We start from the raw sequence: 26,955 nt of genomic DNA on the forward strand, positions 1-26,955 counted from the left end.
CCAGAGCTATCTGTATTTCTAAATTCGTTTTCTGTTGCCAACACACAGTAACCCACAGTGATTGAAAATGGCAGCTGAAGTGCTTCTGCAGCACATTAATTTTTCTCTAAGTGGTCCAATTTTGTCATCTGAATGTTGAAAATCTTCTTTCCACTGCATTTTACACCTTCAGAGATTTGTCGAATTCAAGATCACCATCAAATAAACTGAAGAGCGGCATTTTCAAGACAATTTTTAGATTATCCCTAATAGCTCTAAAGGCTAATGCACTTTCTTGATAGCACCCTGCATTCAAAGCAGACTAGTTAACAGCAACTTAAGTATGATAATGGCAATTATATCAATGCGTTCCCTTTGTACAGGCAAAAGGATTGTCTATAGGCAATCAGGATCAAGATCAGGATCAGGTAAATACACTCCTGAAAATTTATCTCAGAGCAACTGTGCACGATGGTACACAATTTGAGGACTACTAAAAAGTAGTGTAGCTCTGTAAAAAAAAATCACCCCTTAAAGCTGACAGAAGACTAAATTATGTAATTAAATATAATTTTCTTGCAGAATTTCTTACCAAACAATTTAGTTTATTAAATTAAGAGCAGGGAATTCTTTTGAACGTTACTGAAGAATCTCTTTGACAATGAAGGCATATCAATTTCATGTTCAAATTCAACCAACCATCAAAGGAAAGACTACAATGTTTAAAGGAACTTACAAATCCCCACAGCTCTACAATGTTTTGTTTTTTATTTAGAAGAATAGATAACACTATACAACCTACAAATGGGGGGGGGGGTTAAGTTCACTTTTGGCCAGGGATGGAAAGCATACACAATGCTAACCCCCTGAACCATCTGCTCTTGAAGAAACAGGCCCAGATAACTTAAGGATAACTACTTTTGTTCTGAGGTGGGATTGTTTTGCTTTATTAATAGTGATTTGTTTCAAGTGATTAAAGGCTGGCTGAGTCAATCCCTTTGCCTAAGCAAAAGTACTCTAGAAGGCAAAAAAGTATCATTTAGAACATAAATACACTAACTTTAAACTGAATGATGGATTATCTACTGCAAGATGCCTGACATACTATCCTTGACACTTTTTTTAAGACAGAATATTTAATCGAGTGCTGACACTCTATATTAAATGAAATTCTTGAAGCCATATTATCCCCAGGTATGTAATGTCAGTTTACATTAAGATATTATTATTTTCCAGATCTGTGCTTAAAAGAAAAAACAAGATGCTAGTGAAAAGGTAATGAGGGTTTTAAACCTTTTCCAAAGCTATCATTATTCTAGCCTATGTGAAAAAGAATGGAGTTTCTCAGGCCCTCTAAAAAAAAAATCTTTCTCATTCAGATGCCTAAAAACAAAACAAAAAAAAAAGGAGGCCATATTTAAAGTATGGGTCCAGCAGAAGGTATTTTAAATCCCTCCCCCTAACATACAAGAGACTCCCGAAACCATTCACAAATGACTATCATCATAAAAGGTCACACTCTTCTCTAGAACAAACCATTAATCAATAGAAAATAATCGTCTGGTCATTTGCCCGGAATTCGGCAGCAAAGAGACGATGTTTTTCACTCACATAATTACAAAATAGTAAAAGTTCAGAAACATTGCCTGAATCCACCTCCCCATTTTTCCCCTTTGCAATTCACACTGCCCTCTGGGCCTCTGCTTGGAAGCAAATGGAAGACAGACTGAAGTTTTCTCAATCGGACTGAAGCTAAGAAACCTTTGATATGCTAATAGTCTCCTTCGAATGGTAAGAATTCACACTTGCATTAATTCAAACAATTTGTGCAGAATGATGTGAAATGGCACCTCTTTTAGTGGCGGGCAACAAAGGGAGGGAATCAGAATGTCTGAAGAAACTAAACAACAGAACATTTGTTCTGCAGGATTCTCTCCATCATGCATAAAATTATTTGCGCGGGGAGGGGGAGAGGAAGAGATCCTGCACCCCCTAAAAACCTTTGCACCCGCACCTGAAGGAGCCTAAAAGCTCTTTCTAAAACTGCACGATCCCATGAACACTAAGCTAAAAGTTTCTTCTCGTCTCACCTAAACTCTCCGAGAAGTATGACCCCGAGTTTCCACCCGCTTTCAACAACCTACAATCTTAAAAGCATCACTCTCCAAGTACAACCCCTTTCCTTCTGCAGTCCCCGGTCCTCCAAGTTTCATTGGTTGTCAGCACGAAAGTCGATTTTTGTAAAAAAAAAAAAAAAGAAATCCGCAACAGGTAATTATTTACCCAACGGATGGGACTTTTCTTCGTTGTGCAACTCGAGTTGAGCAAAGAGCAGACTTGGTGGGGCCTGCTCCAGACACAAACACTGACAGACAAATGAAGGAACCAACCACGTCCAGATCACTCTACACCCTGGGAGGAGGAGGAAAAGGGAATCAGACGCTGGATAGATTGCAAAGAAGGCTGGAGAAAGCCAAGGAAAAGGAGGAATTAAAAAGGGGGGGGGGGGGAATGCTTTGGGTGCCTGGCTTTTGTAAGGGGAACCATATGGTCGTCGCTGCTCCAACCCTCTCCAGGCTCCTTGGAGCAACTAAAGAGGCGCGATCTCTTTGGGGGGAAAAGGAGGGAAGCAGCCCTGCGACCATTCCCGATTTAAGGAATTGGGTTTGCAAGGGAGAGGCCGGGAGGGAGAGGGGAAGGGGCGGCTTCCCAAATGTCCCACGAGGCTGGGCTTCTTGGGGGGAAGGTGCTCGACAAAGGAGAGGCTCCACCGCCTCCCATGAGATCAGGACCGACCAGGACCGTCCGCCCCCCACCCCCCCGTGTGGTCCCCGGAGCCTTGGGCACACACTCCCTGGCCCCCAAGCCCGCAGAGGGGACCGGAGGACAAACTTTGGAAGCATCCGGTGACATTTCCAAGGTTGGGCCGGCCGGCGGGACACCATTCGCACGCCCCGAAGGGAGCGGGGACAAGAGGCACGTCCCAACCAGCCATCCTGCCAGACAAGCAGCCCAGGGGACGCCGGCAGGACACTCTCCCTCTTCAAACCAGCCCGGTCCCCAAGAAGCCCAAAGAGAGGAGAGCGCTTTAGACCCCTCTCCCCATCCCTGAGCTCAATCCTGCGCGCAGAGCCCTCTGCGAAGCGCTGGGGCCACGGCATTGAAGGGAAGCGCTGCCCTGGGCCCTGCTCTTCCCAATCCCTAGTTTGGAGGCCACCAGGTCGGTCCACATCTGGGCGCCTTTTCCCCCCATCCCCTCTGCAAAGAAAGCTCACCTCCCTTTATTCCCGGGCCTCTTCCCTGGCCCTCTTCCCAGCTGTCCATCCCTCCCTCTCCCGGCTACTTACTTGCCGGGAGGCGCATCTCCCACTCCCCCCCATCATTTAGCCGCCCCTGCTGGTTCCACCAGCCTTCCTCCCTCCTCCTCTTCATCGGGGGGGGGGGGGGGGGGAGATGGGGAGGAGGGGTCTGCAACACTGGTCCTCCCTCCCCCCTTGGAAGAAGGGCCCCCGATCCGTCCTTCATCCAATCAAGAGTATTTATGGAGCGTCTACGATGTGCAGAGCACTGGACTAAGCGCTTGGCATGGACATTTCGGCGGCAGATTTGCCCCCGGCGGCCTCCGAGCGACTTGGAAAAGGACTGGAGGCAGGATTCTTGGAGGAGGCGGGATGAGATTGATCTCTACGGGGTGGGGGGAGGGATCGGGTTTAGTGCTCAGCTTTTGGAACAGTGCTTTGCACCTAGTAAGCGCTCAATAAATACCCTCATGATTATTATGTTCATCTCTACGGGGGGGGGGGGTATTCATCGGGGGGGGTGATCAGATTGATCTCTACAGGGGGGAGTGATCAGAATGATCTCTACAGGGACGGGGGGAGCGCTTAGAACAGTGTTCGAACCGTGCTTTGCACATAGTAGGCGCTTAACAAATACTGTCATGATTATTATATTGATCTCTACGGGGGGGGCTGATCAGATTGATCTCTACGGGGGGGAATCATCAGATTGATCTCTACAGGGACGGGGGGGAATCGCGCTTAGAACAGTGCTCGGCGTTTAGAACAGTGCTTTGCACATACTAAGCGCTTAACAAATACCATCATGACTATTATATTGATCTCTACCGGGGGGGGGGGGTGATCAGATTGATCTCTACAGGGGGGCGGGATGGCGCTTAGAACAGGGCTCAGCGCTTCGCACATCCTAAGAGCTTAACCAATACCATCCTGATTATTACATTGATCTCTGTAGGGGCGGGGGGGGATCAGATTGATCCTCAAAGGGTGCAGAGAGGGGTCGTTTAGGCTGGAAAGGGAGAGGGGCATCCCAGGTCTTGTCCTTGTCCCGGGCGAGCACCCCCAAACTGGCCCAAAGCCCCCCATCCCTGCTCGCCCATGGCCCTACCCCCCCCAGGACCGGACAAGCAAACAGGTCCCTGCAAGATGCAGGCAGCAGCCCCCCCCCAAAAAAGCGCCTTTCTTCGACGCAGCTCTTACCTCGGGGTGGTTTTTCCATCACTTTGGGGAGAGGGAAAGGGCTGGAAGAGCCGGGGCTCGAAAGGTGGGAAGGGGGGGAGGAAGGGAGTGCGGGGAAAGAGAGGGAAGTGTTGCTGTCCTAGCCCAAGGAAACGCAGTCTTGCTGGAAAAGGAGGGAGGAGAAGAGATGGGAGGAGGGAGAAGAAATCAGTCCAGGAGGCACCAGCACTTCAAATAGGGACCGATCGGCAGCTATGCGGCTGGCCGAGCCGGGACGCACAGGATGGCTTCTCCTCGTCCTCCTTTTTTTATTCTTTTTTTCTTCCAAAGAGCCAGCGCCGGGCGGCTGCTGGGGTTAAGTCAACATTTTCCTGCCGTTCCCCCTACGTCGCTCTGCGAAAAAACGTCTTTTCCAAACCACCCTCCCCCAGCCAAACCTCTCTCGTCCCCCCCTTTTTAAAAAAAAAAAATGTACCTTTAAAATTCAAAACAGGAAGGGTGGTAGACGCAAAACCCAAACAGAGATGACCAGACTTGGGGAGTCCTTCGGGCACCGATCGCGGCACGCAGAGCCCAACTCAATTTTGCAAGAGAATAAATAAAAAAAGGAAAAAAAAAAAAAACCCCAACCACCCTCAGTCTGTCGTTGGCATCGACCTAATTTACGTCTCCCTCGATGACATTCTGGCCTCTGGCATCATAGAGTTGCAGCCCCTCGTCACATTTCTGATCTTCTTGCTGCTGCTGCTGCTGCTGCTGCCCCACGAAAGGCTGCAAACGAGGATGGAGCTTGGGGAGGCGAGCAGTCAGATGCAAAAAAAAGGGGGAAAAAAATGCAACGCACCCGGGGGATGGGGGGAGGGAGGAGGAGGGGGACGGACCATCCCAGGGAATTCTGTGGCAGGCTCCTTATTTAGCTCCCGCAGCTCTGTGTGTGTGTGAGAGAGAGAGAAGAGAAGGAATGGGAGAGGGAGAGAAAAGGAGAGAAAAAGAGCGAGAGAGACGGGGGAGCGCTAAGTCCTGACACAGACTCTCCGCCAGGTCTGAACTGGAGTCACCTCCAGCCTCCTCCTCCCTCCTTCCTCCTCCTCCAGTCTCCACCTCCCACCCTCCGGCTTCGTCTAATCATCTAAACATATTATCGCCCTCGGCGGCACGGGACAAATCTCTCCCTCCCCATTTTTTTCTCCCCTCCCCACCCTCTCCCCCCGGGCTCGGGGCTCAGGCCAACTGCAAAGCAGCTTCCAGGCAGCGAAGTCGAAAACGTGGAGCAGATCGTCTAGAACTCAGGGCCGCCCAGTGGGCCCTTTTCCAGGCGAGCCGGGGGAGGAGGGTGGAAAGGAGGGGGTCGAAAGGCGCTGCGAAAGAGCGTCTGCAGGCGCTGCAGCCAGGCTGGCTTTGCTCGTCCTCCGGAGGGCTGGATTGCTCCGGACCTGCCCGGGACACGCTCCAGGACATGCACCGGGACCTCCCTGGGACATGCTCCGGAACATGCACCGGGACCTTCCTGGGACATGCACCGGGACCTTCCCGGGACATGCACCGGGACCTTCCTGGGACATGCTCCGGAACATGCACCGGGACCTTCCTGGGACATGCTCCGGAACATGCACCAGGACCTTCCCGGGACATGCTCCGGAACATGCACCGCCACCTTCCTGGGTCATGCTTCGGAACATGCACCGGGACCATCCTGGGACATGCACCGGGACCTTCCCGGGACATGCTCCGGAACATGCACCAGGACCTCCCCGGGACATGCACCGGGACCTTCCTGGGTCATGTTTCGGAACATGCACCGGGACCTTCCTGGGTCATGTTTCGGAACATGCACCGGGACCTTCCCGGGACATGCTCCGGAACAGGCACCGGGACCTTCCCAGGACCAGCCCTCCTCTCCTCCTTGGCCCGGCACCCTCTCTTCCCCTTCTCCCGCCGCTTGGAGCTCCCCCTTAGTCCCCGTTTCTCCTCCCTGCACCAGCCAAGCCTCCCTTTCTTTTTCTTTCTTTTTTCTTTTTCGTGCAGGGCCCCGGCGATCTTCGGAGGCTGCTCCGAGCCCTGCAGAGTGGCGGGCCACCCCCGTCCCTCCGGGGGCCACTCCAAATTTCGGGGGATTTTTTCCCCCCCTCGGGGTCAGTCCGGTCTCTCCTCTAGGAAGGCTCTGCAGCTCCCAACGACCTCTGACAGCTCCCCCCCACTTTCCTAAAACTTTGCTTCTTTTCGTTTCTCGTTCCTTTCGGTCGCTCCCCGTAGCCGACTTGAAACTTGGAATCGAATCGACGTTGCTGGGTGTTTTTTTTTTTAATTGCCCCCCCTCCTCTGCCTTCCCCCCCACCCCAAAGTTCATTCATTTAATATTTATTGAGCGCTCACTATGTGCAGAGTCCTTGTCGGCTGTGCCTTGGGGGTCGAAAGCGACTGTGACCCACCGAGATGAGAAAAAGAATGAAAGGGGACTCGACTCCCAAACGCAGTTTTCTCTTTGTAGTCTCTTTTTCTCCCTTTCCTTATATCGAATTTGGTTCTGCTCTCGTCCGCCGAATACATTTCCTTACACCTCTCTGTGAACAGTCAGCAGACAGTCGAGTAGGAGCAAACCAGAGACTCACACTTGGAGAGAGATCAGAGGCCAAACTAGGTCAAATAGCCCTGAAAAACATCCAAAACTCTATCTGCTCATCCATCTGAGCCATCGGTTGAATCCTTTTTTAAAAAGGAAAACTTTAAAGATGACTCCTATTTTAGCCAAATACTCAAGGAGCTCCTGGATTCATGGTGAAAATCTATAGAATGTGGTTCTAGTGATGAAAAGTTTGTTAGAAGGATGGATTTTAGGTTTGGGTTAGGAAAATCTATTCCCACAATTTAGAAATTCTTGAAGGTTACCTTCATGGGATTATTCAGTTTTACACAATGCTTAGTTCTCTACTAAAAGTCCTTTTTTTTCCTACTTGTGTGCACAGTCGTCAAACGAAAAAGTCAAGCCACAATACTTTTTGTATAAATTGAAATCCTTTAGAAGTTGCCCCGTAGTTTGTCAGAGAAGTCAAGTATCAGATATAAATCCTTGGGATTTGCCAGATATATCCAGGCTACGGTTGAATATAATTAGTCTTATTGTTCCTAAATCTGTCAGTAGAAGCAAAATGAGCGTGGACTAAGTGTACAGAAACAGTCAAGGACGGTTTAGACTTTTTGGCTTGGCTACTTACAGTAAAATGCAAATGTCATAGTTTACAAGCCAGAAGGGATTTTTGAGGATCAGATTTCTTTTCTACTTGATATGCTAATATCCAAACTAAAGATTGTCACCATTAGTAAAGATGCAGAAATTAGAGAACCTGGACTTTGAACTCTTCGCATACAGTATTTCCCATTGGAGTTTCGTAGTGTTCAAAGTCATAACTAAGATTATATGATTATAAAAAATATAGAGAACATTTTCAATTGCTCCACATTTGACAGTTTTTTTTTTGTATTATTCACAGCAACTACTTACAGTTTTACCGAGTAACTGTAAGGGATCTACTGAGGACGCCAAAGTTATCAATCAATCCACACAAAGGACGGTGCTGGATATTGCTTCAAAGCACTTAAGAGAAATTCTACTGAGTATTAAGTTGTATAATCAAATACACCATTTTAAAGTAATTCTTATCTTGGCACATATATGCACACAATGATGTATTTCCCTACCTCTTTTGTTCTCCTCAGAATTTTTTTCTGCATTCTAGATATAAATCACAAGAAATCACATGTCACTCTAAGACTTAATCGTATATATCTTTGGGAAGCAAGCACCAGAGTTCTTTTTTTTCTTTCTTTTCTTTCTTTTCCTAAGTCTGGATAAGAGGTAGCACTAGAAATTTTGCTTGAATCAGGCTTTATGTGGGTTTTCCATTTAGCTTTCCTAGAAAGGGTGCATGGGAATACATTTCACAGGTTTTACATTTTCTGATGCTCTAATGACTCGGAGCACAACTGATTCACTTTCCACTATGTTCTTGGAGAAACTACATTCCAAAGGATAGAGGGATGAAAATATCAGAGAGAGAGAGTTCAGGTTTATGGAAAAGGATGTCAATTCATGAAATAAAAGATTAACATATTTTGGCTGTTGGTAGTGCCACTGGTCACTTCTTTCCTCCATGACAAGAAAGTAGTTTCACTGAACACGTTTTTGCATGTGGCATTTTAAATAGCCACTTAATTTCTTTCCCCCAAACACTTCAGATTATTTTGAAGACATCAGCCCTTATACAGCAGCTAAAGACTGTTCGGATAGCAATTTATGATCAAAATGACCTGTCCTACTCAAGGAAGATGTAAATGGGGGCAAGTGGAACACTCAGGGTGTAAAGACATAGATATATTTTCACAATGCACATACCCACCAGAGCACATATTTAAATATACAGCTAGACCCCTGACATTCGAATTTGTTCTACAAAATGATTGTTTTCCATAAACCTACTATTATTCGGTAAAAAATCAGATCCATTAACAAACTGAGTTGGAATTGGCAGTGTTCATTCATTACAGTGATCAATTTTAATGACTCACAATCTATTATTAAGTAATGGCAAAATCATTGACTTATTCATAATACTTGCTAATAGTTTTTTTAAAAATAAATTCTACACATGACTAAGGAAACACCCATTTCCATTTGTTTTATGTTAAATCAACATCTAACCACTCATGGTGATTTCATTCAAAGAAAACAGAAGGAACACATTAGCTATGTGGTTAGGGAGATTGATGGGTTTCAAACATTTTAACCATGGATGTTTTTTCCAACTGTAGAAGCTCATGTTTTTCATTTAAGTAGCCTCAAGAAAGGAGGGATCATTTTATTCAATGGGTCTGCTATTTCTGGTTTCTGAGGCAAAATTATGTTAATTTTTTGAAGTTGCATAATCTCTAGGCATCTTTTGTTTAAAGGTAACTAACTGGCTCATGCACGTGTCCCTGTAAATAGGTGACCAGAAGCAATGTTTTTTGTAACTGTCAGGTTAATAAGTTTCAGAATCTGAAGCCAAATGAAAATGGATATAGAAAATAAACATTCTGGATAGTGTGAAGTTCATGACAGAACGCAGTTGCATCTTCACTGTAAAATCCCTGCACCCACTCTATGGAAATAGATATGCAGTTGTGTGTTTTTGTGGACTCGTTCTGTGGAGGGATTGAGAACTGTGGTTTAATTTGAGTTACAGCAGCTGTAGGGACATATCAATGGGAGAAGGTTGTATACATTGTGGGGAGTGCATTTTAGCTAGTGATTAGAGCTGTGTGAGAATTTCAAAATGAAACCCTAAACCATGTGAAACCTGGCTAGTTTCAGATTCAGAAAAAGAAATGAAATTAGCCATTTTTCATCCAAAACTTGCTTAGTCCCCTTTCCGCCTCATTTCTTTTCTGTGAGGCTTTCTCCTGATGAACTTGTGCTTGATAATAGAAGTGTTGGATTTTTTTTCCTCTGATTGATTAGTTGGGTTGTCCTTAGATCTGTGTCAGGGATCTCTTGATTTTGTAAAAGTTCAGAATGAGATTAGAATGAAATTGGGATACCACACTTAATCGTATGTAGAACTGCCTGATCGTACTCAGTTTTTTGTTTCTCATTTCATCTGTTTGTAGCTTCAAATTAAACCAGAACTTACTTTCCTGAAGAACAGAAACATATGAAAATGCTGTTGAAATCAGTGAGCTTTAATCAGTCTGTCCTATGTCTAAATGGATAAAATCTTATGCAAAACTTACAAGTCTTTCCCGGTAGGGCCTCAGCGATCAAAAACTTATATAGAATTTAAATGTGCAATCTCCAAAATCACATAGTGTAATCAAATTGTTAAAAGAGTGCATTCTCGTTATTATCTTAATATGATCGAGTAATAGCATGTAGTCAGGATATCATTTAGGCTACTTCTGGTTTTTCAAGGACAAGTTTTTGTGGTGATTTTACCAGTAATTGCTGGGATAGGAACACACATACATGTGTTTTGTGTTTGGTCTTTGGCCAAGTGCATATGAGTTTGTGTGTATTCTTTTCAATACCTATTAACGGTTTAGAACAAATAGTGAAATGGTTGCTCTGTTCTAAAGCAGACATCAGAGGATTTGCTCAAGAGACAGAAGAGTCTTTTCCTTTTCTCTGACTGTAAACCACATCACTTCCTCTCTGCTCTCCCTATCATGACTGAATGGGCAGACCTTAGTCCACCAGTTTCTTCCACACTTATATTTTCTCCTGTAAAACCACCAGGGGCAATTGAAAGTGCTCTCATTTTGTTTTAAAATTTAACTATTTTGAAAAAAAACCTCTATATCATTCTTTATATGAGCTATATGATCTATTATGATAATGAATAAGGATATTATTATTTATCCCATTTACTGAATGGTACTAGAGAGCAGGACCACAGTCGAAGCAGTGTGCTGTAAAATACTTTCAAAAGAGGTTTGGCAGGAGGATTGTGGTCAGGAAACAAAAGCACAGAGCTTCAAAATCCACAGGGCAAAAAAGATGGCTTTACCCACTCCTCGAAACCATCAGCCCATTCTGGAAGTAGACTAAATCCTTTGCCAATAGTGGGAAACTCCACCGTTCTGAGGGAAGGACCAATTTCTCTTCAGGAGACCAGGGGAAGGAAACGCTGTTAGAAGCCCCAGCACAGCCTCATAAGAAGCTCTAGCTGCTCTCCCAGGACTAAATAACAGAATGATTCCACATGATCATCTCGTTCTCTCTCCTTAAACTGTTCCTGGAGTAAAGAACAAGCTAGGTGAAGTTAATTTGGGGTTATTTTAAGGGTAAACTCTCCTGTTCCCAATGACAGCCTTTAGGCAGTCATGCAGGGAACCACAAGGGAAACTGATTTCTCCCAATCAGATCATCAAGATTGGCCTTTGCAGCTCAGAACCTCAGTGACTTTAAGTACCACCTTGTCAACTTCAGGCTCGATATTTTTCCACTGTTATCCCTGCCAGCTTGTAGTCCTGTTCAAACCCTGGTCTTGGTCATTATTTGGTTTGAGAATTTCACTTCATAGTGAAATTGGGGGCCTTTTCAGAGTTCTCAACGGAGGCCTGACTGAAAGTGTCTTAATACCTCAGTTAGTCAGTCAGTAGTATTTATTGCATGCTTACTGTGTACAGAGCACTGTACTAAACACTTGGGAGAGTACAATACAACAATAAACAGACACATTCCCTGCCAATCTACTTGTTTTGTTGTCTGTCTCCCCCTTCTAGACTGTGAGCCCATTGTTGGGTAGGGAATGTCTCTGTTGCCAAATTGTACTTTCTTAGCGCTTAGTTCAGTGCTGTACACACAGTAAGCGCTCAATAAATAGGATTGAATGAATGAGTTTACAGCCTAGAAGGAGAGATTGACATCACTATAAATAATACATTACAGATATGTACCTAAGTGCTGAGGGGCTGGGAGAGGGGATGAATGAAGTGAGTAAATCAGGGCAATGCAGAAGCAAGTGGGAGAAAAGGAAATGGGGGCTTAGTCCGGGAAGGCCTCTTGGAGAAGCAGGAGAAATAAGAGAAGCAGCATGGCTTAGTGGAAAGAGCACGGGCTTGGGAGTCAGAGGTCATGCGTTCTAATCCCAGCTCTGCCACTTACCAGCTTTGTGATTTGGGGCAAGTCATTTAACTTCTCTGTGCCTCAGTTACCTCATCTGTAAAATGGGGATTAAGACTGTGAGGACCACGTGGGACAATCTGATTACCTTGTATCAACCCCAGCGCTTAGAACAGTGCTTCGCACATAGCTCTTAAATACCATTATTATTATTGGAGGAGATGTACCACCAGTAAGGCTTTGAAGGGGGGAAGGATCATTGTCGGATTTGAGAAGGGAGAATGTTCCAGACCAGAGGCAGGACGTGGGCAAGAGGTCGGAGACGAGATAGATGACACTGAGGCACAGTGAGAAGGTTAGCATTAGAGGAGCGAGGTGTGCGGGCTGGGTTTTAAGTAGGAGAGTAGTGAGGTGAGGTTGGAGGGGGAAAGGTGATTGAGTCTTTAAAGCCAATGGTGAGGAGTTTTTGATTGATGTGGAGGTAGTGGACAACTACTGGAGTTTCTTGAGGAGTAGGGAAGGCTGGTCTGAGCATTTTTGTAGAAAAACGATCTGGGCTTCCTCCCCTCCATAGAAATGGGCCTCCCCAGGTACACCAAAGATCTCCTTCTTGACAAATCCAGTGGTTTCTACTCCATCCTAATCCTCCTCAACCTTTCAGCTGCGTTCAGTAGTTTGGACCACCCCCTTTTCCTGGAAACCTTATCTAACTCTGGCTTCACCGACACTCTCCTTTCCATGTTTCTTTCCTTTTTCTGGGGCCATTTTTTTCCATCTCTTACCCTGGCTCCTCTGCCTCCCACCCTTTAACGGTGGGGGTCCCTCAAGGCTCAATCTGTGACTTCTATTCTTGATTTATGCCCCTTCCCATGGAGAACTCATTCATTCCCACAGCTTCAATTAGTAATAATAATATTTGTGGCATTTGTTAAGTGCTTACTATGTGCTTACTATTCAGGGGAGATACAGGGTAATCAGGTTGGACACAGTCCATGTCTCTCATGGGGCTCACAATCTTGAACCCCATTTTCCAGGTGAGGTAACTGAGGCCCAGAGAAGTTAAGTGACTTGCCCAAGGTCACATTGCAGACATGTGGCACAGCCGGAATTAGAATCCACAATCTCTGATTCCCAGACCTGTGCTCTTTCCACTAGGCCAAGCTGCTTCTCTACTATCATCTCTAAGTGGATGATTCCCAAATCTACCTCTCCCGCTCTGGCTCTGACAACTCTCCTTGTATTGTAGTCTCCCAATTGCTTATTACAGTGTTCTGCACATAGAAAATGCTAATTACCATTGTTTGACCGATGATTGATTCTCTTTAGGCTTGCATTTCATCCTGCCTTCAGGATATCTCTACTTGGATGTCTTGCTGACACCTCAAACTTAAATGTCCAAAACAGAACTACTCATCTTCCCATCCAAACCCTTCAATAGTTACCTTTTCACCTCCGCATCAAATGGAAACTCCTTACCATCGATTTCAAGGCACTCATTTAGTTCTCCCCCTCCTACCTTACCCTCCTGGTCTCTTACTACAACCCAATCTGCACACTTTCTTCCTCTAAGGTATTCTCTGTACCTCAGTCTCATCTGTCCGTCTGCAAACCCTATGCCCATGTCCTTCCTCTGACATCCTTCCTCCTTCATAACCTACAGTCCACCACTTTCCCCACTTTCAAAACTCCTCTAAAACCACACCTCTTCCAAGAGACCTTCCCTGACTTAAATCCTCATTTACCTAATCTTACCCGACCTCCCCTCTGCATTGTTTATGCACTTGACTTTATACTCCTTAACAACTTCAATACCCACCCCAGCCCCACAGCATTTATGTACATATCTTTATACCCTACCTACTATTTCCCCTATCTGCATTTTATTTTAAAAACTACCTCCCCTATAGACTGTAAAATCTTTATAGGCAGGCATCACTTCTAACTACTCTACTGTATTATACTTGCCCAAGCTTAGACTAGTACTCTGCACACAGTAATACCAATGATTGATTGATCGATTGATTGGGGCTGAGTAATCTGAGCAATTTCATCAATCAGGTAGATGTGCTAACATTGGGGTTTGCAGGATGACACCTAAGGTAGAAAAAGAAGAACATGACCCTACTTGTTATTCCTGGAGGTACAGAACACTTTCATTTTGAAGCTAAGTATAGGACTCCCTGTCTGCAGTGCAAACAGTCTTGAACCACTCTCTTCTTGCCCCGCTTTTTTTGTTTCCTAACACCCAGATAATTGTGGTATTTGCTAAGCGCTAACTAGTGTCAAGCACTGTTCTAAGAGCTGGGGTAAATACAGTGTTGTCAGGTTGGACACTGTCCCTGTTCCACATGGGGCTCACAGTCTTAATCCCTATTTTACAGATGAGGTAACTGAGGCACAGAAAAGTGAAGTGATTTGCCCAAGGCTACACAGCAGACAACTGGTGAAGCCAGAATGAGAACCCATTCATTCATTCATTTCATCATATTTATTGAGCACTTACTCTGAGCAGAGCACTATACTAAGCACTTGGGAAGTACAATTCAGCAACAGATAGAAACAATCCCTACCCAACAACGGGCTCACAGTCTAGACACATGACCTTCTGACTCCAGACCCGTGCTCCACTACACCATACTGCTTCTCTAAAGAGAAGGAATGAAAGCAGGATTTTTTTTTTCTATTTGTTAAGGGCTTAATACCTGCCAGGCACTGTTCTAAGTGCTGGGGTAGATCAGGCTAATTAGGTTGGATATCTTACTTGTCCCTCATGGGGTCACAGTTTTAATCCCCATTTTATAATGAGGTAACTAAGGCCCAGAGAAGTGAAGTGATTTGCCTAAGGTCACACAGCAGACAAAGGCAGAGCTGGGATTAGAACCCAAATCCTTCTGATTCCAAGGTCTGTGCTCTATCCACTAGGCAACGCTGCTTCTTGTAAAGTACTTAATACTACTAATACTAAGAGAACTACTAATATTGTTTCAGGATGCAGGTTGATTTGGGATTGACAGAGCCAGGTGGATCAAGGAAATTAGTGCCAGGGCTTGCCCAAAATTGGGTCCCAGTTCAGCTGAACTAGAATCAACAATTCCACACTGCCCCATCAACAAACATTTCTTTAGTAGCCACAGTTAGATTTACCCAGTACAGATTCCACTAGAATCTCAGCTCCTTAGGGCAGGAGTCATGTCAACAAACAGTATTGTTCAGCCAAACAATTAGTACAGTGCTCTGCACAAAGTAAGCACTCAATAAATCCCACTGATTGGTTAATTGTTTGAGTCACATGAGGGGCTTTTTATTAGAAATATTGTTTTAAAAAGTAAAATTGTTTATGAAAATCCGATACTGCCAGATATAGGCTCTCCACCGTATAGGTGCTCTGTAAATTTTGAGTGACGATGAAAATGCTATATCTTCTGTAAATCTTAAATCTTGCAGAGATCTTGTAAATTCAGTTAAATATTATTTCAAGGGAATGCCATGTCCACTTCAACTCATTACAAGAACGGCAAATCTCAAGAAAAAGTTTCACAGAGAAAGCTAAAATCAAACAATGAATCTTGAACTTTGTAAGCGAGTTGTAGTGACAACTCATGGTTCTGGGTTGCCTCATATGACCATTATACAAACAACTAACACATTTAATGAAGGTCAGTTTCATACTGTTCCACTAGAAAATTATGAATTTGTTGATTTAGAATTTTGTTTAAGCAAAGTATCTCTAAGGGTCACTTTTATCATTCCAAAGTCATATTGCAGGATGTGTTAGGACTCCAGAAGGCTCTATTTGTTAAGTGATTTACACGTGTGTGTATGTTTACCTCTAGTTTCTATTCCATCGTATTCTGCTGGACCAATTGAAAATAGCTTCTTTATAATTTTATATATTTTCAGTAATTATTAATCAAAATACTTAGAAACCAAATTCACATTTAAAAGTAATGGCTTTTAAGCAGAGATCCAAGCATTTATGTTGTTCTTGGCAAAAGAATAAAATGTCTACATTACAATTTTCACAAATTTGATTTTTCATTTATCACCACTGCACTCAATTAAGCAAGGTTTCAGCATTTTAGTTTTGAAGCTGCTTAAAAGGCTCTCGTGAATATTGTACATTCACTAAAATCTTTTAAGTTGTTTCATGGGAAAATGGACATCCAAATTTGACATCATTAATTTTGGGGGTTTGTTTTCAACTTCAATACAAGAGTCAATCAAAACTGGAAATGGGGAAGATTAGTTGAAAATGAAGAACCGGGAAACCATGACCGTACAGGGAAGTGCTTTGAGTAAACTTTTAAATACAAGGTATTTATCTCTTCAGAAATGCATTCAGTACGTTTGGGAACATGCTTTGACAAGCTGCACACAGAACTAAAATGGGCACTCATTTTCTAACTATGGAAACATGTTTTTAGAAACTGGTGTTTCATCCAGAATTGTAAGACATGTGAAAACGACCTCTTACAGATACTAAACACTTCACAGATAGTAAAGTTTGAGAAGGCATTGGGAAAAAATTAAAGATATGAAATTTAAATGAAAAGGATAATTTGATCTATAAATTTGTAGTTGGATAAAAATCTTGATTATCAAAAAGAAAAGCCAGTTGCAGGACGAATTTCTTTGAATTTTCAAACATCTCCAGACTTACTGAAAATTTTTAATTCTTATTGATGGGTAGTGAAATAATGAAATAAAAACAGTAAACTTTAAGCATTACTTTTCAAGTTGATATCATTATTCATATTGTCTTGTTTGTGCCATGTCACGCAAGACATCTGTTTCTAAATATAAATTAAAATGTGTCATGCACAGGTGTGGAGCCAAGATACTGGACTGGTTATCGAAGCTGCATTTTTCTATACAAAAAGAAAATATAGTAAAAGGTCAAGCAGTAGACAGTAGCATAATTTTTTTGAAAAACCTGTGTAACTATATTCATTTTCAGTTTGTCAACATTTCTTGTTGTACATGCAACAACACCTTATGACTCAGAGAGTTCTTTATTTTTCTCAATTTTCCAGTTAATGAAAGTAGTGTTTAAATACTCTGCAGCTAGATTATTAACTTCTACAAAACAGAAACAGATGTCTGTCTTAGTATGCCATTAAATTTATGATTTACATAGTACCCTTGAATACAGCTGAGCAGAGGCCAATGATTCTAATTTGCTCTAGATTTACAATAACCTGATCTGGTTTTTGTAAGTACTGAAACACTTTAAACAAAATTAGAAAGCAGTTGTGCTTTGTGTGATTAAAGATGCAATTCCCTTTGGGGTAATGAGAAAAGTTAGAACATGTTTCTTCCTTTATGGATGTTTCTATTATAAACACGAGTGCTATACATTATATATTTTTGTTACTATGATTTCCTTGTTTTTAATTATAAAATAAACCAATTGAATTTCACTAGAGTCTTAAATTGAAACTATGCCAAACTTTAGCAGAAGAATGCATTTTGAGCTTAAAAAAAATTCCTTAGAATTCTTCCCAGGTTCTTAGACTTGTATAAATGCTATGGTGTCATAATTTTATAATACCAAATCACCATTCAGCTTTAGAGCAATTCAATATGAAATTTTACTCTAAAGATGAATATATTTCTAACTTTAATAAACTACAATGATATGCAAAATTTGGAAAGACAAATAATTACTGGATTCATATTCATTTAGAAATGAAAAGATAGTTTGCTTTATTTCACAGCACAAGTGATACAGTTGAAATGATTAGTTAAGAATTTGCTGTTTTCTTTAAAATTAAGAGATTGTTCTGGCTACCACTCAAAAATCAAATATATCAAAAAAATCCCTTATTAATCATTCTACTTTTCTTCTCCAAATTAGCCAAGAATATTTCTGTTGCATTCATTTCTACTTAATCTAGGTGTCCAAACATTAAAAAAAAACCTCTTTAAATAGTGTTCATCACAATATGTGTAACTTTAAAAATTAACAATTTTAATATTAATGTCAGAGGTATTTGCCTGGGTCAGAGATATTTTAACATATTTAAATATATAGATAGTGTGAGTACATATGATGTGACTACATATTTTTGTTCAAATAACTTGCTTAAAGCAAACAGTCTGGCTCAACATTACAAAAGAAATGAAATTCAGATGAGTAGCTTGCTGTCCTTGACTTCCTCCTTTTGACTTAGTATTATAGTTGATGTTACAGTTGATCACCTGCTGTTTTGAAAAGAATCCCTGATAGAGGACCATTTGTGCTGCAATACTTTGGCACAACAGGGTGGTTTAAATCAGAGAGGCTGTATCTGAGCACACAATCTTCTTTAAAATAGAGAATCATTTGCATCTTTTATGAACTCTTTTTGAGAAAGTTTTTACAAGTAGGATTTTTAAATTTAAATTTTCAGGGTAAAAGTTGAAAATGTTAACAATTTTCTATCTACTAATATGTCACCTAATTTCTACTCAAAAACTTAAATTTCCTCATATTTTAAAAGATCACTTCCCCCTGAGAATCATTTTATTACTTGAGGTGATTATGCTGTATTTTATTAATATTTTCTAAAAAAGAGGAAAGGCATTATCCTAGATAAACAATTTCCCCATCATTCACTTCGTTATATTATGAAAAATATTTACTGTCATTTTCACTGATTTCAAAATAGTTTGATTCTAGAAAACCAACACAGATAACTCTATTGTTTTCCAAATCCAGGATAAAACAAAATGTTTGTTCAGAATATAATGGATTCTGTTGTTTCCAGGGGATACTGATACACACCCAGTGAGGAGTTCAGTCAAGTTTCTCTTATTCTTATGCCTGCCCTATGATGTTCTCTACTACAGCGCAGCCTAGTGAAAATTGCTTCATTCATTTTTTAATCCATTCACCTATACATCCATTCATTCAATCTCATTTATTGAGGATCTGCTTCTGGGTGCAGAGCACTGTACTAAGCACTTGGGAGAGTACAAAATAACAATAAGCAGACACATTGCCTGCCTACAGTGACCTTACAGTCTAGAAGGGGAGACAGGAATTAATATAAATAGATGAATTACAGATATGTACCTAAATGCTGTGGGCTGGGAGGGGAAATGAATCAAGGGAGCAAGACTGGGTAGCGCTGAAGGGAGTGGGAAAAAGAGAAAAAGAAGGCTTAGTTTGAGATTGGGAGTCAGGAGATGAGTCGTAATAATAATGTTGGTATTTGTTAAGTGCTTACTATATGCAGAGCACTGTTGTAAGCACTGGGGTAGATACAGGGCAATCAGGTTGTCCCACGTGAGGCTCACAGTTAATCCCCATTTTACAGATGAGGTAACTGAGGCACAGAGAAGTAAAGTGACTTGCCCACAGTCACACAGCTGACAAGTGGCACAGCAGGGATTAGAACCCATGACCTCTGACTCCTAAACCCGTGCTATTTCCACTGAGCCACGCTAATCCCAGCTCCATTCATTCATTCAGTTGTATTTATTGAGTGCTTACTGTGTGCAGAGCACTGTACTAAGCGCTTGGGAGAGTACAATATAATAATAGATGGACACATTTCTCTTCCACAGGTAGTTTACAGTCTACAACTGACATTCTATGTGACCTTGGGCAAGTCACTTAACCTTTGTGAGTCTCAGTTGCTTTGCACACAGTAGACGCTAAATAAATATGAATGAATGAATGAATGAATGAATGAATGAATGAATGAATGAATGAATGAATGGGATTAAGATGCATGTTCTCCTCACTGTGAGGCCCATGAGGGACAGGATTTGTCTCCAAACTGACTACCTGACTACCACAAGCTTAGCATGTGCTTAAAGATACTCAATAAATACCATACTTTATTTACTCATATAGTTAGTTGACCACTTCTTTGGTAATTTTATCAACTGCAAAATAGGGGAGGAGCTATTTACATAGAGAGTTAAGTCTAGCAATAAAAAGAGCAGGAAAATAAAGAGGGGAAAAAAAGGAAAAGGAAAAATGGGAAAAGGAAGAAAATGGTAAGAGGGCACATTTCTATTGCACTCTCCCAAGTGCTGCGTTTAATCGGGCACACAGTGAATTACAGTGTTCTCCCTCTCTTCCCTTATCCTCCTTTTGGCAAGAGCACAGGCTTGGGAGTCAGAGGACATGGGTTCTAATCCTGCCTCCGCCACTTGTCTGCTGTATGATGTGGGCAACTCACTTCACTTCTCTGTGCCTCAGTTACCTCATCTGTCAAATGGGGGGATAATTTAGACTGTGAGCCCAACGTGGGACAACCTGATTACCTTGTATCTGCCCCAGCACTTAGAACAGTGCTTGGATCATAGTAAATGCTTAACAAATGCTATAATTATTGTTATTATTCCAGTGTGCTTACCAAGTTTCAAAGTCTTATCTCTCAGGCATCCCAACCCTACTCTTCGTACCTGAGAATACGCTACTATCTCTACTTAGAAAAATAATCATGTATTTCTCCACAAAAATTGATGGGGACTGGGAGCAATTATGGAGAAAATATGGTGATTATAGCAGTATAGTCAATCATATTTATTGGGCACTTACTGTGTGCTGAGCACTGTAGAAGTGCTTGGGAGAGTATAATATAACAATATAACAGACACATTTCCTGCCCACAAGCTTACAGTCTAAGGGGGAGACAGACATTAATATAAATAAATAGAATAAAAGATGTGTACATAAGTACAGTGGGGCTGGGAGGGGGGAATGACTAAAGGGAGCAAGTCAAGGTGAGGTGGAAGGGAGTGGGAGAAGACGAAGAAAGGAGGGCTTAGTCAGGAAAGGCCTTTTTAAGGAGAGGTGTCTTCAATCAGGCTTTAAAGGTGGGGAGAGTGATAGTCCTACATCAGTTGATTATTACTCTATCCTGCAAACTCGTTTTGAGCAGAGATTGTATCTACCAATTCTACTGCACTAAGCGTTTGGTTCAGTACCATTGATCGATTGATTAGTAGTGAGCACAGGATCCCCTCTGTAGGGCACAGCAGAGTAGCTTGGGTCTGATTAAATCCAAGTAACCTCCATCCCCAGGAAAAATTCAGTGCAAACAAAAAAAGCAGTTTATGTTAAGACAAGAGGAGTGCTTTATCTATGCTAAATAGATCTGCCATTATCTAATGCTAAAATGAAATGGACTCTAAACACCAGTTCAAGTCAATCAAAATACTTCAAAGGTTGAGGAAGAGGGAAGGGAAGTGTTTTAGCCTAAGTAAACTTTACACTGTTATCTGGAAATGGGAGAGCACGCTAAGAAATATTGGCATTAAAATACAACAGTTCTATCACAAAGAAGATTATAACAAAGGAAGGCGTTACTCCGATTCAACAGATCTCTGTAAAGTCTACCTCTCTAAATTTCTTTTTTTTTTCTGGAGTTTAAAGGGATCATGATCCTGTTTACTTCATTTGGTACGCTTCAGAGCACAGAATTCTCTTCTCTTATTCTTTAATTAAAAATCGTCCTAATTCAGCTTCCATGTGAAAAGTTGATTCTCATTAAGGTAATTAGAAATTTTGATGGTCCGATCGGATTTCATTAAAAAAATCCCATCACAATAGAAGCAAAAATTATATTTATATAAACTCTCAAATCAGAATTGTGCATGTATTGAGAATTTTAGTAAGGTATGATTAACTGAAAATATGTATTGGGACTTGTATTCCAAATTTTTGAATTCATTTTTATTAAACTATTACTTGTAGACTGAATGTATTTTGATATTGAAAAATTTGTAAAGTTTTGTTTAATTCCTAATCTTTCATTAAAATTTCTTGAGTAAACTCTGAAGCAAATATTAATAATGATAAAAACCAAATTGTGCATTATTTGATGTTTCCATACTTCCTGATTTCAGAGAAGATATGTTAGTAATTTTATCTTAAATTGGAGAATAAGGACCCCCAAGGGCAGATTGTGTGTGTGTGTGTGTGTGTGTGTGTGTGTGTGCGCGCGCGCGCGCCCGCACATGATTAAGAATAGATGTATTCTTTCTGTAGCGGGTGTTCTTCACGTTAAACAGAAAGTTATTCTTTACCCTGCCTTTATTTCACCCATTTCCCTATCATTTTACATAGATTATTACAATATTTACTGAGGACCTTCTGTCAAGTGCTGGGGTAGATAAAGATAAAAAATCAAGACAGTCCCTGTACTATTTGGGCCTCATAGATGAAGTGGGGAAGAGACAGACATAGAAAATAGGAATGAATTTTAAACAATAAAAAACAAACAACTATTTCCCTTCTGAATCTAAAAACTCCTTTCCTTATTTATCCTTCTCTCTGTCCTGTTCCCTTCTAACCCGTTCCTTAAAAAAAAAACACCAAAAAAAGCACCCTGTGATCAGAATGATTGTGAGGTGAGACATGACTCCATTAAATTAGATTTTTATCTGATTAATTTTAGTCAATTAACTTACTTAAAGTGTATGTTGGGACAATTCACTGCTGCCAGAATTTATATTTTGCTCTAAGATGTGAAACTGGCTTTCATAATGTTTAATAAGTATCTCACAAGACTATGCCCAGTCAATTCTTGTTTTAAGATTAGGCAATTTAACATAGTCAAGAATTTGGCAAACAGCATCTGACCACACTTTTCTGTACCATAGCTTTAAAAACATTACTAAAGATTTTTAAATTTGCTTTGAAGTTACAGACTGAATTTAAGGAAAGTGAAGATCAGTTTTCCTTGTAAATTATTTTACTATTCTAAATTCATTCCCCTCCTTTTAACAGTCCACAAATCTTTATAATAGGATTAATGATTAATTTATTTGATTTTTATAAAGTATATGCTCTACAATTGGAATCATTCAAAAAGTATATTATAAAAGGAAGACAACTTTCCAAAAAAACAAATATGTAACTTAGAATATCCTATCAGGATGTATATATACACATATATTTTAAATCTAGCCTTTGCAAAATATTTACTAACTAGAGTTGTGTCCTAGATCAGTGATGGACTTTTAGGGGCCACTAATCCTGCCTTTTGAGACACATCATGACCTAGAGCCCAGGTTTGGGAGTCAGCGGTCATGGGTTCTAAACCCGGCTCTGCCACTTATCAGCTGTGTGACTTTGGTCAAGTCACTTGATTTCTCTGTGCCTCAGTTCCCTCATCTGTTAAATGGGGATAATAATAATGTTGGTATTTGTTAAGTGCTTACTATGTGCAGAGCACTATTCTAAGCGCTGGGGTAGACACAAGGGAATCAGGTTGTCCCACGTGGGGCTCACAGTCTTAATCCCCATTTTACAGATGAGGTAGCTGAGGCACAGAGAGGTTAAGTGACTTGCCCAAAGTCATACAGCTGACAAGTGGCAGATCTGGGATTCGAACCCATGATCTATGACTCCAAAGCCCGTGCTCTTTCCAGTGAGCCACGCTGCTTCTCTCTGTGAGCCCCATGTGGGACAATCTGATTACCTTTATTCATTCATTCATTCATTCAATAGTATTTATTGAGCGCTTACTATGTGCAGAGCACTGTACTAAGCGCTTGGGATGAACAAGTCGGCAACAGATAGAGACAGTCCCTGCCGTTTGACGGGCTTACAGTCTAATCGGGGGAGACGGACAGACAAGAACAATGGCACTAAACAGTGTCAAGGGGAAGAACATCTCGTAAAACAATGGCAACTAAATAGAATCAAGGCGATGTACAATTCATTAACAAAATAAATAGGGTAACGAAAATATATACAGTTGAGCGGACGGGTACAGTGCTGTGGGGATGGGAAGGGAGAGGTGGAGGAGCAGAGGGAAAAGGGGAAAATGAGGCTTTAGCTGCAGAGAGGTAAAGGGGGGATGGCAGAGGGAGTAGAGGGGGAAGAGGAGCTCAGTCTGGGAAGGCCTCTTGGAGGAGGTGATTTTTAAGTAAGGTTTTGAAGAGGGAAAGAGAATCAGTTTGGCGGAGGTGAGGAGGGAGGGCGTTCCAGGACCGCGGGAGGACGTGACCCAGGGGTCGACGGCGGGATAGGCGAGACCGAGGGACGGCGAGGAGGTGGGCGGCAGAGGAGCGGAGCGTGCGGGGTGGGCGGTAGAAAGAGAGAAGGGAGGAGAGGTAGGAAGGGGCAAGGTGATGGAGAGCCTTGAAGCCTAGAGTGAGGAGTTTTTGTTTGGAGCGGAGGTCGATAGGCAACCACTGGAGTTGTTTAAGAAGGGGAGTGACAGGCCCAGATCGTTTCTGCAGGAAGATGAGCCGGGCAGCGGAGTGAAGAATAGACCGGAGCAGGGCGAGAGAGGAGGAAGGGAGGTCAGAGAGAAGGCCGACACAGTAGTCTAGCCGGGATATAACGAGAGCCCGTAATAGTAAGGTAGCCGTTTGGGTGGAGAGGAAAGGGCGGATCTTGGCGATATTGTAGAGGTGAAACCGGCAGGTCTTGGTAACGGATAGGATGTGTGGGGTGAACGAGAGGGACGAGTCAAGGATGACACCGAGATTGCGGGCCTGCGGGACGGGAAGGATGGTCGTGCCATCCACGGTGACGGAGAAGTCTGGGAGCGGACCGGGCTTGGGAGGGAAGATGAGGAGCTCAGTCTTGCTCATGTTGAGTTTTAGGTGGCGGGCCGACATCCAGGTGGAGACGTCCCGGAGGCAGGAGGAGATGTGAGCCTGAAGGGAGGGGGCGAGGACAGGGGCGGAGATGTAGATCTGCGTGTCATCTGCGTAGAGATGGTAGTCAAAGCCGTGAGAGCGGATGAGTTCACCGAGGGAGTGAGTGTAAATGGAGAACAGAAGAGGGCCAAGAACTGACCCTTGAGGAACTCCAACATTAAAGGATGGGAGGGGGAGGAGGCTCCAGCGTAGGAGACCGAGAATGATCGGCCAGAGAGGTAAGAGGAGAACCAGGAGAGGACAGAGTCCGTGAAGCCAAGGTGAGATAAGGTATGGAGGAGGAGGGGATGGTCGACAGTGTCAAAGGCAGCAGAGAGGTCAAGGAGGAACAGAATGGAGTAGGAGCCATTGGATTTGGCAAGAAGGAGGTCATGGGTGACCTTAGAGAGAGCAGTCTCGGTAGAGTGGAGGGGACGGAAGCCAGATCGGAGGGGGTCTAGGAGAGAATGGGAGTTAAGGAATTCTAGGCATCGATTGTAGACGACTCGTTCTAAGATTTTGGAAAGGAAGGGTAGTAGGGAGATAGGACGATAACTGGAGGGGGAAGTGGGGTCAAGAGCGGGTTTTTTTAGGATGGGGGAGACGTGGGCGTGTTTGAAGGCAGAGGGGAAGGAGCCCTTGGAGATTGAGTGGTTAAAAATAGAAGTTAAGGAAGGGAGGAGGGCAGGGGCGATGGTTTTAAGAAGGTGAGAGGGAATGGGGTCCGAGGCGCAGGTGGAGGGGGTGGCACTTGCGAGGAGGGAGGAGATCTCCTCTGAGGATACTGCAGGGAAGGATGGGAAAGTAGGGGAGGGGGTTGTTGGGGGGGGAGGGGAGAGGCGGAGGGGTGACTTTGGGGAGCTCAGACCTGATCGTGTTGATTTTCGTGAGGAAATAGGTGGCCAGATCATTGGGGGTGAGAGATGGGGGAGGGGGAGGAACAGGGGGCCTAAGGAGAGAGTTAAAGGTCCGGAACAATCGGCGGGGGTGACGGGCATGGGTGTCGATGAGGGAGGAGAAGAAGCTTTGCCTGGCGGAGGAGAGGGCAGAGTTAAGGCAGGAAAGGATAAATTTGAAGTGTGTGAGGTCGGCTTGGTGCTTGGACTTTCGCCAGCAGCGCTCAGCAGCTCGAGCATAGGAGCGTAGGAGGCGGACGGAGGAGGTGATCCAGGGCTGTGGGTTAGTGGCGCGAGAGCGGCGGAGGGAAAGGGGGGCGAGAGAGTCGAGATGAGTAGAGAGGGTGGAGTTGAGAGCGGAGACCTGATCGTCGAGAGTGGGAAGAGAGGACAGGGCGGCAAGGTGAGGCGAGATGCTATTGGAAAGACGGATGGGATCGAGAGAGCGGAGGTCTCTGTGGGGCAGTAGCGAAGATTTGCAGGGGGAGGGAGTGTGAGAGATGAGGCAGGTGAGAAGGTTATGGTCCGAGAGAGGGATTTCAGAGTTGGTGAGGGAGGAGATAGTGCAGCGGTAGGAGATGACAAGATCGAGGGTGTGACCGAGTCGGTGAGTGGGCACGGTATGGTGGAGGAGGAGGTCGGCAGAGTCGAGGAGGGATAGCAGGCGGGCGGCAGAGGAGTCGTCGGGTACATCCGTATGGATGTTGAAGTCTCCAAGGATCAGAGTGGGCAGAGAGAAGGAGAGAAGGTCTACCCTAGCACTTAGAACAGTGCTTGCCATATAGTAAGTGCTTTACAAATAACAAAATTATAAAATTATTATTAGTGAAACAAGGATTTGACTGGGAGTTTGAGGACCTGGGTTCTAATCCCGGCTCCTCTATGTACCTGCTGCTTGAAGTCACAAATTCTCTGTGCCTCAGTTCCCTCATCGGCAAGGGATTCATTACCTGCTCTCCCTCCTATTTAGACTCTGAGTCCCAGTATTTTTTTTTTATTTTTTGGAATGGCATTTGTTAATCTCTTACTATGAATTTAGCACTCTTCTAAGAACTGGGGTAGAAACAAGTCAATTAGGTAGGACACCATCCCTGCCCCACATGGGGCTCACAATATACACAGGAGGGAAAGCAGGTATTCAATTTTTACAGATGAGGCAACTGAGGAATTAAGGTAAAGGATTTGCACAATGTCACACAGCAAGCAATCACAGAGCTGGGATTAGAACCCAGATCCTCTGACTGCCAGGCCTGTTCTTTTTCCACTAAGCCATGCTGCTGCTTGACGCATAGTAAGCATTAAATACCACATTTATTATTTTGAATGACAGTCCATTCTAGTTGTCAATAATCTCCTTTATTCCAGAGAAGGATGGGCCAGAAGACTGACCTCTGGCCAAGGTTTGGTTGCC

At 43.1% G+C, this 26,955-nt stretch overlaps 1 protein-coding gene across 42 annotated transcripts in view; it reads right to left on the reverse strand.

Annotated features, from left to right (window-relative positions):
• Positions 1-26,955, reverse strand: part of ADGRL2 (adhesion G protein-coupled receptor L2) — a 701,088-nt gene that overhangs the window by 216,911 nt on the left and 457,222 nt on the right. For 4 of the 42 annotated variants that reach the window (XM_039911892.1, XM_039911918.1, XM_039911916.1 and 1 more), the window contains exon 1: positions 4,933-5,473. The exons of 32 other annotated variants lie outside the window; for them this stretch is intronic. The gene's annotated coding sequence lies outside the window, so the exon portion shown is untranslated. Of the gene's footprint in view, positions 1-4,478; positions 4,845-4,932; positions 5,476-26,955 lie in introns of those variants that run through there. 6 more of the 42 variants (XM_039911894.1, XM_039911890.1, XM_039911917.1 and 3 more) reach the window with 5 other exon arrangements.

Source organism: Ornithorhynchus anatinus, chromosome 4 (assembly GCF_004115215.2).
Source record: "Ornithorhynchus anatinus isolate Pmale09 chromosome 4, mOrnAna1.pri.v4, whole genome shotgun sequence".
Lineage (NCBI taxonomy): Eukaryota > Metazoa > Chordata > Mammalia > Monotremata > Ornithorhynchidae > Ornithorhynchus > Ornithorhynchus anatinus.